Source organism: Capra hircus, chromosome 1 (assembly GCF_001704415.2).
Source record: "Capra hircus breed San Clemente chromosome 1, ASM170441v1, whole genome shotgun sequence".
Classification (NCBI taxonomy): domain Eukaryota; kingdom Metazoa; phylum Chordata; class Mammalia; order Artiodactyla; family Bovidae; genus Capra; species Capra hircus.
In genome coordinates this window covers 36,775,353-36,786,039 of record NC_030808.1, presented here as the reverse complement: position 1 = coordinate 36,786,039, position 10,687 = coordinate 36,775,353, and positions in this window count along the sequence as shown.

The following is a 10,687-nucleotide window of genomic DNA, read 5'->3' as shown; positions in this document are numbered from 1 at the left end:
GACGTTTATATGTCAGAGGGTGAGAAATAAATCCAGCAGACATGCAGGGGTCTTCCACGTCAGTGAAATTTCCGAGGATGTAGTGGTATGGGGCATGTCAAGATAGCCATTTCAGAGTGAAAGATAAGCTGTTCCATCTAGCTTCTCCAACACCCAGAAAAGAGACATCATGATTAGTGGACTTCTTTGGATTTTAGAGGCAACATATTCCTCATTTGGCTGTGTCACTTGAGCCCATTTACCAAGTGGCCAAAAGCCTACTATTTTTAATTGAGGCCTAGAGCAAAATAAGGCTCTCCACCAGGTCAAGTCTGTTACGCCTACCTGCTCCGCCACATGGACCATATGATCTAGTAGGTCCAGTGGTGCTTAATGTGGCCTGCTTAGAGAACGATTTTAATTGGCTCCTATTGATGAGTAACAGCTTAGAATCTTCAGAGTTTTGGGCAAACCCTGTCATACACTGTGGAAACTACTCTCTCCTTGAGAAACAACTTTTGGTTTGTTATTGGGCCTTAGTAGAAGCTGAATGTTAGCCATGGGCCACTAAGGTACCAGGCAGCTGTGATGTCCATCATGAACTGAGCATCGTCTGGCCTATAAAGTCATAAAGTTGGGGGTACACAGTCACAGTCCATCATCAAATCCAAGTAGTGCCTATCGGATTAGGTTTGATCAGGCTGTGAAGCCACAAGTAAGTTGCGTGAAGAAGTGGCCTATTACTTCATTTCTCTCAGCCTGCACCTATGACCTCATCTCGAGGTAGATATGGTCATAGAGATATGACCAGCTGATAAGGGAAGAGAAAATCTGGGTCTCAGTTAAAGTGAGTGGGTCTGTAGTAGGAGGTACTACCTTCATTAAAGAGCTCCAGCACTTACAGCCCCTTTCTGGGGCATCCCTGAAGGAGAGTGTGAGTGGGCAGAACTTTGAGCAGTCTATGTGGTTATTCATTTTTCTTAGGAGGAAAAATGCCAGATGATCAATTGTATATAAATTCATGGGCTGTGACCAGTGTGTTGGCTAGATGATTAGGGACTTGGAAGGAACATGATTGGAAAATTAATGGCAAGGAGATTTAGGGAAAGGGTATATTGATGGGCCTTTCTGAATGGGTAAAAATATGAAAGTATCTATATTCCTTGTGAATGCTCCCTAGAAAGTAATATCAGGAGAGGGGAATTTTAATGATCAACTGGATAGGATGACTCATTCTGTGTACATCAATCAGCCTCTTTCCCTAGCCACTCCCATCTGTTCCCAAGGGGCTCATGACCAAAGTGGCCGTGGTGGCAAGGAAGTAGGGTATGTCTGAGCTCAGCAATGTGGCCTTCCACTCACTAGAGCTAACCTGCCTACAGTCACTGCTGAATGTCCAATGTTCCAGCAGCAGAGACCGATACTGAGTTTTTAACATTCCCTGAAGTGATCAGCCAACTATCCGGAGGTAGGTTGATTATATTGAACCACTTTGAAAGCCATTTGCTCTCTTAAAAGAGTTTCTAAATGATTAAGTTTAATTGAGAAATCTTTTAAAATAAAAACCTGTAATTAACTATTGTAAAATCTAGTTATGTAATCTTTCCTGGTAGAACAAGATATTGTTGGGGAATCCTGGATTTAAGATGGATCTGTAGAAAGAATCAGTGAAGAATGATTCCAGGTATGAATTCATGATCCAAAAGATCTAAGAATACTTTCAGATTTTTCTTTAAACATTTCAGAGTTAATGTTTAGAAAGCACTTAGGAAGCATTTCATCTGTAACTTCCCCAAAGACCTCTTTGGAATATGATTGATTGGCATTTGGCAGATTTCTTTTATTGTGTTACAGTTTTGTTATAGTCTTTTTAGCTTCAGTAATTGAAAAAAATCAAAGTATGTGCTTGTGTACTATTCCCAAAGGTAATAACAAGAGGATTAAATATAGTCAGTTTTCTAGAGTCAGTCACAGTCATAAATATGGTATTGAACATATGTTAAAACAGTCTATAAGGTTTTAGAGAATGAGGAACGAGCTAAAGAATTTTTTACTCCAAAATTCCTTCTATTCAAGAGCAAAATGTGTTTGGAGGATGCTAAAACTTGTAGATGCATATTCAGCAGCCACCACTATTATGAAAATTTCGGTTGCTGAAATCCAGTTCAGATATATCACATGTATGGAATGATATCTTTACTAAACTCAGAATTTCAGTTTTCAAAAATTTTATTTCCAGGACACTGTACTTGATTGACTTTCTCCCTAACTTACTGGTTGTTTATCTTCAGTTTTCTTTGCCTGTTCCTTCTCTTTTAGCTGACCCTTTGACATTGCCGTGGCCCAGAGCTTAGTTTTTAGACTCTTTTTTAGTTACAGACCCATGGTTAAGCATCGACCCTTATGACTCTGAAGACTATCTGTATGCTGATAATTCCCAAATTTTTAAACTCTCTTGGCTGATCTGTAGTATAACCACAAATTCACATGTCCAATTGCCTACTCAACATATATACTTGGTCAGCAGCCATCACAAATGCAACATGTATAAAACTTTTGAAATTCCAAATATTCTGTCCCAAGTTTGCTCCCTCACTTCCACTGTCCCTTGTACATCTGATTCACTTCCTTTCTTTTATCCACGCCAAAAGCCTTGGGGGCAATCCTTTCTTTCACATTCTATATCAGACCTCATAGGAAAGGCTGGTGGCTTTAAACCATATCTTCCACTACTACCTTCTTTGCTTGCATGACCATCACCTCTTACCCGGATACTGAATTATCCTTTCAAACTATGTCAGATTTTGTTCCATTTCTGTTTCAGTCACGTTAGAAGCTCAAATCCAGAAAACAGCCTATAGTGTTCTCATGTTCTGCTGCCCTCCTCTCCTCTCTGACTTCTATCATTTGCACACATTTCTTTGCTATTATGTGAACATCTCAGACATGTTCTTATTTAAGCTTTTTGTTCTCTCTGTTCTGGAATGTCCTCTACCAGACATCCATTTGGCCAAACTCATCATCTTATCTAAATCCAATGTTTCTGAGAGATTTACCCAATGATCTTAATTAATACTGAATTCTGACCTCCCTCTCCCAACATACCTCCCCTACTCCTCTGCACTCCCATTCTGGACTTTCTGTCTTCCTTTATCATGCTTGATTATTTTAATTTTTTCCCATAGAATTACTCACTTTTTATATCTTTCTGCAACTAGAATATAAGCCTTAGGAATTTTTGATGTTGATCATCAATGTTTCCAAAACACCTAGCACAGTGTTTGGCATTTAGTAGACATTTGAAGCATTTTTAAAATGAATGAGTAAATTAAGTAATATGAGAAGAAGGATACATTCTGGCTAAAATCTAATCTGCAGGCAAGAAAAGCTAAGACACAGTGAGTTTGAAGGGTACAGTGGTTTGAAAGAAAAAAGTTTCTCTTTTCAATCTACTAAGTTATGTCATTATCTTATACAAATGTAACCTATTATGCAAAAGGGTTTCACATTTTCAGATTACATATTATAGACGACAACATATATGCTTCTATATTAAAGAGAAGCAGCAGCAATGACTGACGGTAGGGAAACAGTAGGACAACAGAACTGTTGCGTGCAACACTAGATCTGAGGAGTGACCAAAAGTCCAAAGCTGAGAGGACTTCAAAGAGGACTTGTAGATTCAAAGCACCTGAACTTTAAAACTGGGTATGATATCTGGCGTGATCTGGCGTGTTTTGAAAGGATAACATTCTGTCTGAGTTATGATAAAACTTCATAAAGATTTATATGTTTCTTGAAGCTTATGATTTGTGTATTTCCTTCATCTTTCCCTTTGTTTGTTATTATAAATCCCAGCTGTTATTATATGCATTTTTAAAGGATTGGTGTGCCATATATTTTCCTGCTAGAAACTGTTTGAATGCCTTCAATCCATGAAATGTGTTCAGATTTTGAAAACTTCACAACAGAAAGGGATTTTTAAGAAAATAGAAATCGTTAGGTCATAGCATGTATTGGTAGTATCATTAAACATTAGAAAAGCATAATTTAATGTTAAAAATAGCTGAGTTTATTCTTCATACAGTATGTTTATCTGAGTGAAGTGGAACTGGGGATTAAAAAGAGATGAGTCAGTTGAATGGACAATGGCAGAAACCTCTTGGGACCAGAGGGGAAAAAGCAAAGCAAATGAACCTTGATGAAAACATATTTTACAAAATATTGACATTGTTTTTATTATTCCTTTGAGAATTAGATATAATATGTATGTCAAGAGTAAAGTTTTCAAGTAAACCCTTTGAATTAACCTAAAGCAAATTGCATATTAAATTTCTGTAATGATTAAATATTTTTAGCTTAAGTATCTATTTTGATGGAAATAAATGGGTCTAATTTATTCTTATTACTTAATGTACTGAAAATCAGTAGTAAGTTGTTTTGCGCTGTTTTGAAGCTGTAAGCATTAGGTATGACTCTTAATTTTTGAAAGTTGACTTGGAGTGGAACTGTCACTCTAAGAGTGATGCCTAAAGTAGGGAAAGGAGACAGTATTTCATGTGCCATTATTCTGATCTGATTTATTTTATACTCATGTGTCACTGTGAGATTATGAGGATAAATAAAGATGTTATGACTGTTTCTTTGAAAAAAATTGGAGTCCTTGGTAAGGTGCTGTTGTAAAATATGAAATTATTAGCATTTACATGAGATTGTCCTTTCTTACAAAAACAAAATTAGATGAAAGTTTCTGTTTTAACTGGCATTTTAATTTCTTTGTAATTTTAATTATACAGCAATTAAATCAACTATAAAATGTGGATATGTATGAAGTCCACTTGAAATCATCATTCTGATATGACCAGCTTTTAATAAAATATTGACAATATGCCAAAGCAGGAAGAATATTTAATTGTTTTAAAACCAATATGGGATTATATACAACTTATTAACTATAAGGGAAGAAAGTTAATCTTTCATCTTACTATTATTTAAACTTTGTAATAGCTATTAGGAAATAAAATAATGCAAAATTTTCTCATATAAAAATATTTTCTTCATATTAACAAAATTAATTCAGTTTCCATGTTAAAAATGTTAAAGTTTTCTCATATTAAAAAGTATTACAACATACTTCCAGTGTGAAAAAACTATGACTGCAGTATACTGTCTAAAGTGATTTATGATCTTCCAATGCTTATAGTAATGTCAAGTTTCAGTTTTGGATCACACTATTATAATGTGTCAAACAATTTAAAAAATACTCCAACAGTTGACTACACCTGTTTCCACTTTACAGATCCTTTCAAGTTCATGGCACTTTGATCGAAAGGGAAATATTTAACTTGTGTCTTTCTTTTTCAATCTAAAAATTGAATTTTTTTTCTTATTGTATATTTTTTTGTATAATATTTTAACATTAGTGGATAAAGATTGTTAAGATTAATTGTTCTCTTTTATTTGATCATTTTTAAAGGAAGTTTTCACAGAATTTCATTTGGGTTTTTTCAAGGAAGTCAGTACATCAAAACATGATAAAATTCTACTAAATGATATTATTATATCCAAATGAAGAAAACCTTTTAACACTTGATCAAAATATTTTGTGTATGCATCTCTAAATACAGCATATATCTACATGTATACCTGTTCTGTATTTAAATATTTAGTAACATAATGTGATTAGGCCAAAAGTGTTAGTAAGACACGTTTATCATGTAGTTACTATTTAGCATTGTGGGCAGCCTACTTATTTCTGGCAGGTTTAAGCACGATGAAGTCCTGATTATCATGTTATGTTGATACTTTTATATAGCTTAATTGCCATTGAAAGTCACCATTTTTCTGTTCAGTCACCAGACATCATGGAGATAAAATCTAGCCATCTTACTGTTATTTCCCTTATTCTTAGTAGATGCGTTTGATTACTAGATTATTATTGAGGATTCTGGGAAACATATTTAAACTGTAAAAATAAAAAAGCACAAATTTTCATAGGAAGGGATTTCAAAGCATTCTTCAGATTAAAAAAAATTGTAGAGGGCTACAGATAAACTTGACAATCTTTACTTAGTAGCATATCGTTTTTTTCTTTTGAATTAGATTTTATGGATTTTGGTTCTCTTAGATTTTAGACATTCTCTAATTTTGTGGGGAATTTTGAGAAATTTTCTTTTTCAGTTCATTGTGGAATTTCAGTAAAAATAGTGTTTTAATCCTAATAAGTTATAAAATTAATGTGAAAGGATTAAGTATAGCCAAGAAATCCCCTTTGACAGAATTTGATTGATAGAAATATTTTAAAGAGAAAGATTAGATGAGAAATTTCAAAAAATATTAAAATCTTCAAGGAAGATTTCTAAGGATGTCATCTAGTGTGCTAGTTAGGCAACTTCTTAAAGTTGTAAAATGTTTTTTTTTAAATGAAGACACATTTTCAATAAGCACCATTATAACATATCATGCTTAAGTATAAGAATCATAATTTTTACTGAAAAGAGCATAATTTTAAGGGACACTTTAGTATTTCCATGATAGATCCCCTCAGATACTTAGCATAAATAACTTTTGTACTTGGCTTTGAGAAGTTTGTGTATTGTTCCTGACAGCTGAACTTAAGGCTCTGAATGAATCTGCAGGTACAAGCTGTAGTTATTCATACTTTATGGAGTCACATACTTCACAAAATGAGGGGTCATAAAATCATATTTTCTTATTTATGAAAAGTGAGACAACCTTGAAAAGTCTGGAGTATATTCCAAAGAGAGCCAGACTTGCAGCTTTATAAGGTGGGACCTATAAGAAGTCAACTTTCATTCCTAGAAAGAAAGATTATACAGTATTTCCAATATTGACAGTCTTTTCTTTAAGCACTAGTTAGTTAGTTAGGAGAGGCCACCCACTCCAGTATTCTGGCCTGGAGAATTCCATGGACTGTATAGTCCATGGGGTTGCAAAGAGTCAGACTGGACTGATCAACTTTTCACTTTCACTAGTTACTTAACAAAGAGAATAACATTTATATTATGGTGTTGGTCTGGGCATTGAAGATCACATTTGGGAGATAGCTAATATACTGCCAGGCATGTCATAGGTTTCTGAACAGTGGTACTCTTAAAGAAAAAAAAAAAAAGACTATATCAAGAATCTCAAGATGTTTGTTTGAATTAATAATCATATTATTACAGCTATATTAGTTGTATCACCTTCATTTTCCTGGGAAGCATCAGCATCATAGTCATTTTTTTTTTGTTTAAGTTCTTAGTCTGAGTCCACTAGTTTCCTAAGACATGCTGATGATGTAGAATAATGCTTATTTAAAGTTATTTAAAACTAGTGCTTTTTGTTTCTCTTTCTAATTATCTTGGATTGGACTGGGCATCTTGACGTTCAAAAATGACATGTTCCATAAAGCATTCTATTGTAATGGAATTCTTTATGGTATAGGAAATATCCAGATATACACTGTTAATTGTACAATATTCAACAGGGGGATGTATTGAAGATTTAAAGTTGAAAAATATGAAAAAAGGTAATCTTAGTATTGAAGTTATAGGCAAGGTAGGGAAGATAGAGAAGACCAAATTCTTACTCTGTCAGGATTGGCTGGTTACATTTGTAACTTTCTTTGCCAAGAGAAGGCACTGGTCATAGCAAGCACCGTCTTCTAACAACACAAGAGAAGACTACATATGGACGTCACCGGCTGGTCAATACTGAAATCAGGTTGTTTATATTATCTATAGCCAAAGATGGAGACGTTCTATACAGTTAACAAAAACAAGACCAGGAGCTAACTGTGGCACAGAACACGAACTTCTTTTTACCAAATTCAGACTTAAATTGAAGAACGTAGGGAAAACCATTAGACCATTCAGGTATGACCTAAACCAAATTCCTTACACTTGTACAGTGGAAGTGAGAAATAGATTCAAGGAATTAGATGGGATAGAGTGCCTGAAGAACTGTAGATGGAGGTTTGTGACGTTGTACAGGAGGCAGGGATCAAGACCATCCCTCCCCAAAAGAAATGCAAAAAGGCAAAATGGTTGTCTGAGGAGGCCTTGCAAATAGCTGTGAATAGAAGAGAAGCGAAAGGCAAAGGAGAAAAGGAAAGATATACCCATTTGAATGCAGAGTTCCAAAGACTAGCTAGGAGAGATAAGAAAGACTTCCTCAGCGATCAGTGCAAAGAAATAGAGGAAAACAACAGAATGGGAAACACTAGATATCTCTTCAAGAAAATTAGAGATACCAAGGAACATTTCTTGCAAAGATGGGCACAGTTAAGGACAGAAATGGTATGGACCTAACAGAAGCAGAAGATATTAAGAAGAGGTGGCAAGAATACACAGAAGAACTTAACAGAAATTGTCTTCACAACCCAGGTAATCACGATGATGTGATCACTCACCTAGAACCAGACATCCTGGAATGTGAAGTCAAGTGGGCCTTAGAAAGCATCATTACTAACAAAGCTAGTGCAGGTGATGTAATTCCAGCTGAGCTATTTCAAATACTAAAAGATGATGCTTTGAAAGTGCTGCACTCAGTATGCCAGCAAATTCGGAAAACTTCGCAATGGCCACAGGACTGGAAAAGATAAGTTTTCATTCCAATCCCAAAGAAAGGCAATGCCAAAGAATGCTCAAACTACCGTACAATTGCACTTATCTCACATGCTAGTAAAGTAATGCTCAAAAAAAAAAAAAAAACCACACCAGAACTGGACATGGAACAACAGACTGGTTCCAAATAGGGAAAGGAGTACGTCAAGGCTGTATATTGTCACTCTGCTTATTTAATTTATATGCAGAGTACATCATGAAAAATGATGGACTGGAAGAAGCACAAGCTGGAATCAAGATTGCCAGGAGAAATATCACTAACCTCAGATTTGCAGATGACACACACCCTTCTGGCAGAAAGCAAAGAACTAAAGAATCTGTTGATGAAAGTGAAAGAGGAGAGTGAAAAAGTTGGCTTAAAAGTGAACATTCAGAAAACTAAGATCATGGCATCTGGTCTCATCACTTCATGGCAAATAGATGGGGAGACCGTGGCAGACTTTATTTTTTTTTGGCTCCAAAATCACTGCAGATCGTGACTTCACCCATGAAATTAAAAGACGCTTACTTCTTGGAAGAAAAGCTATGACCAACCTAGACAGCATATTAAAAAGCAGAGACATTACTTTGCCAGCAAAGGTCCATCTAGGTAAAGCTATGGCTTTTCCAGTTGTCATGTATGGATGTGAGAGTTGGAATCTAAAAAAAGCTGAGTGCCGAAGAATTGATGGTTTTGAACTGTGGTGTTGGAGACGACTCTTGAGAGTCCCTTGGACTGCAAGGAGATCCAACCAGTCCATCCTAAAGAAATCAGTCCTGAATATTTATTGGAAGGACTGATGCTGAAGCTGGAACTCCAATACTTTGGCCACCTGATGCGAAGAGCTGACTCATTTGCAAAGACCCTGATGCTGAGAAAGATTGAAGGTGGGAGGAGAAGAGGAAGACAGGATGAGATGGTTGGATGGCATCACTGACTCATTGGACCTGAGTTTGGGCAAACTCTGGGAGTTGGTGATGGACAGGGAGGCCTGGCATGCTGCAGTCCATGGGGTCGCAAAGAGTTAGACACGAGAGTGGATGAACTGAACTGGACTAGTCAGGAATACCTAAGAAGAGAGACTTTTTAAGAAAACTACTTTAGCTCTATTTGTTATCTATCCAGTCTTGTTTCATTTTAAATGAATGCAGAATACTGTATTTACTGCCTCCTCTGTATTTTTATCCTGGCTTTCATACTGATTTTCATATTGTATTTTTATGTCTTACGGAATTATCAGTTAAATACTGGTTTAGTCTTAAATACCACAACTTATGCTTGTGCATGCTAAGTCGCTTCAGTCATATCTGACTCTTTGCAACCCTATGGACAGTAGCCTGCCAGTCTCCTCTGTCCTTGGGATTCTCCAGGCAAGAATACTGGAGTGGATTGCCATGCCCTCCTTCAGAGGCTCTTCTCAACCCAGTAATCACATTCGCGTCTCGTATGGCTCTGGCATCATAGGCAGATTCTTTACCACTGAGCCACCAGGAAAGCCTAGATAACAGAAAAATTAAGAAAAAAAGCTGTTTCCAGTAAATCATTTAGTAGCATGGCACCTAGCATACAATATAAGGATGCTACAGGCTTTGCTCACTTTTATATTTAAATTATTTTCTGAGTAGCCCTTTTGTCAGCGTAGTTTCATGAACTGTACAGGCCAAGTGCATAATACAGTTGTATGTTTTTTTAAATATGTTACAATTCAGTTTATTCATTGAAAGCCCAAATGGCCTTTCTAAAAAATCTTCAATAAAGATTTAACTTTACTTAAAATGCTATTTTTAAAAAGTAAAATAGAGTGCTCACAGCTTTAATTTGGATGCTTTGTCATGTGTGTCCAAACAGGAAATCAAAGCATCATATCTTACTTCATTTGATATTCTTTACTTCATTGGCAGTCACAGCTCAATATTACCACTGTAGACTACTTTGTTTGTTTCTTAAAATGTCTTTTCCTTTGTCATCTTTTTTTCTGGTTTTATGCCATGCCATTCACAATTTTTTTGTGAATAGTCTTTTGGAATCTTTCTTCCTATTTTGTCATTTCTTTCTTTCCTTTGACATCAGTGTGTGATGCCTTTTGAATATTACTTCTTTG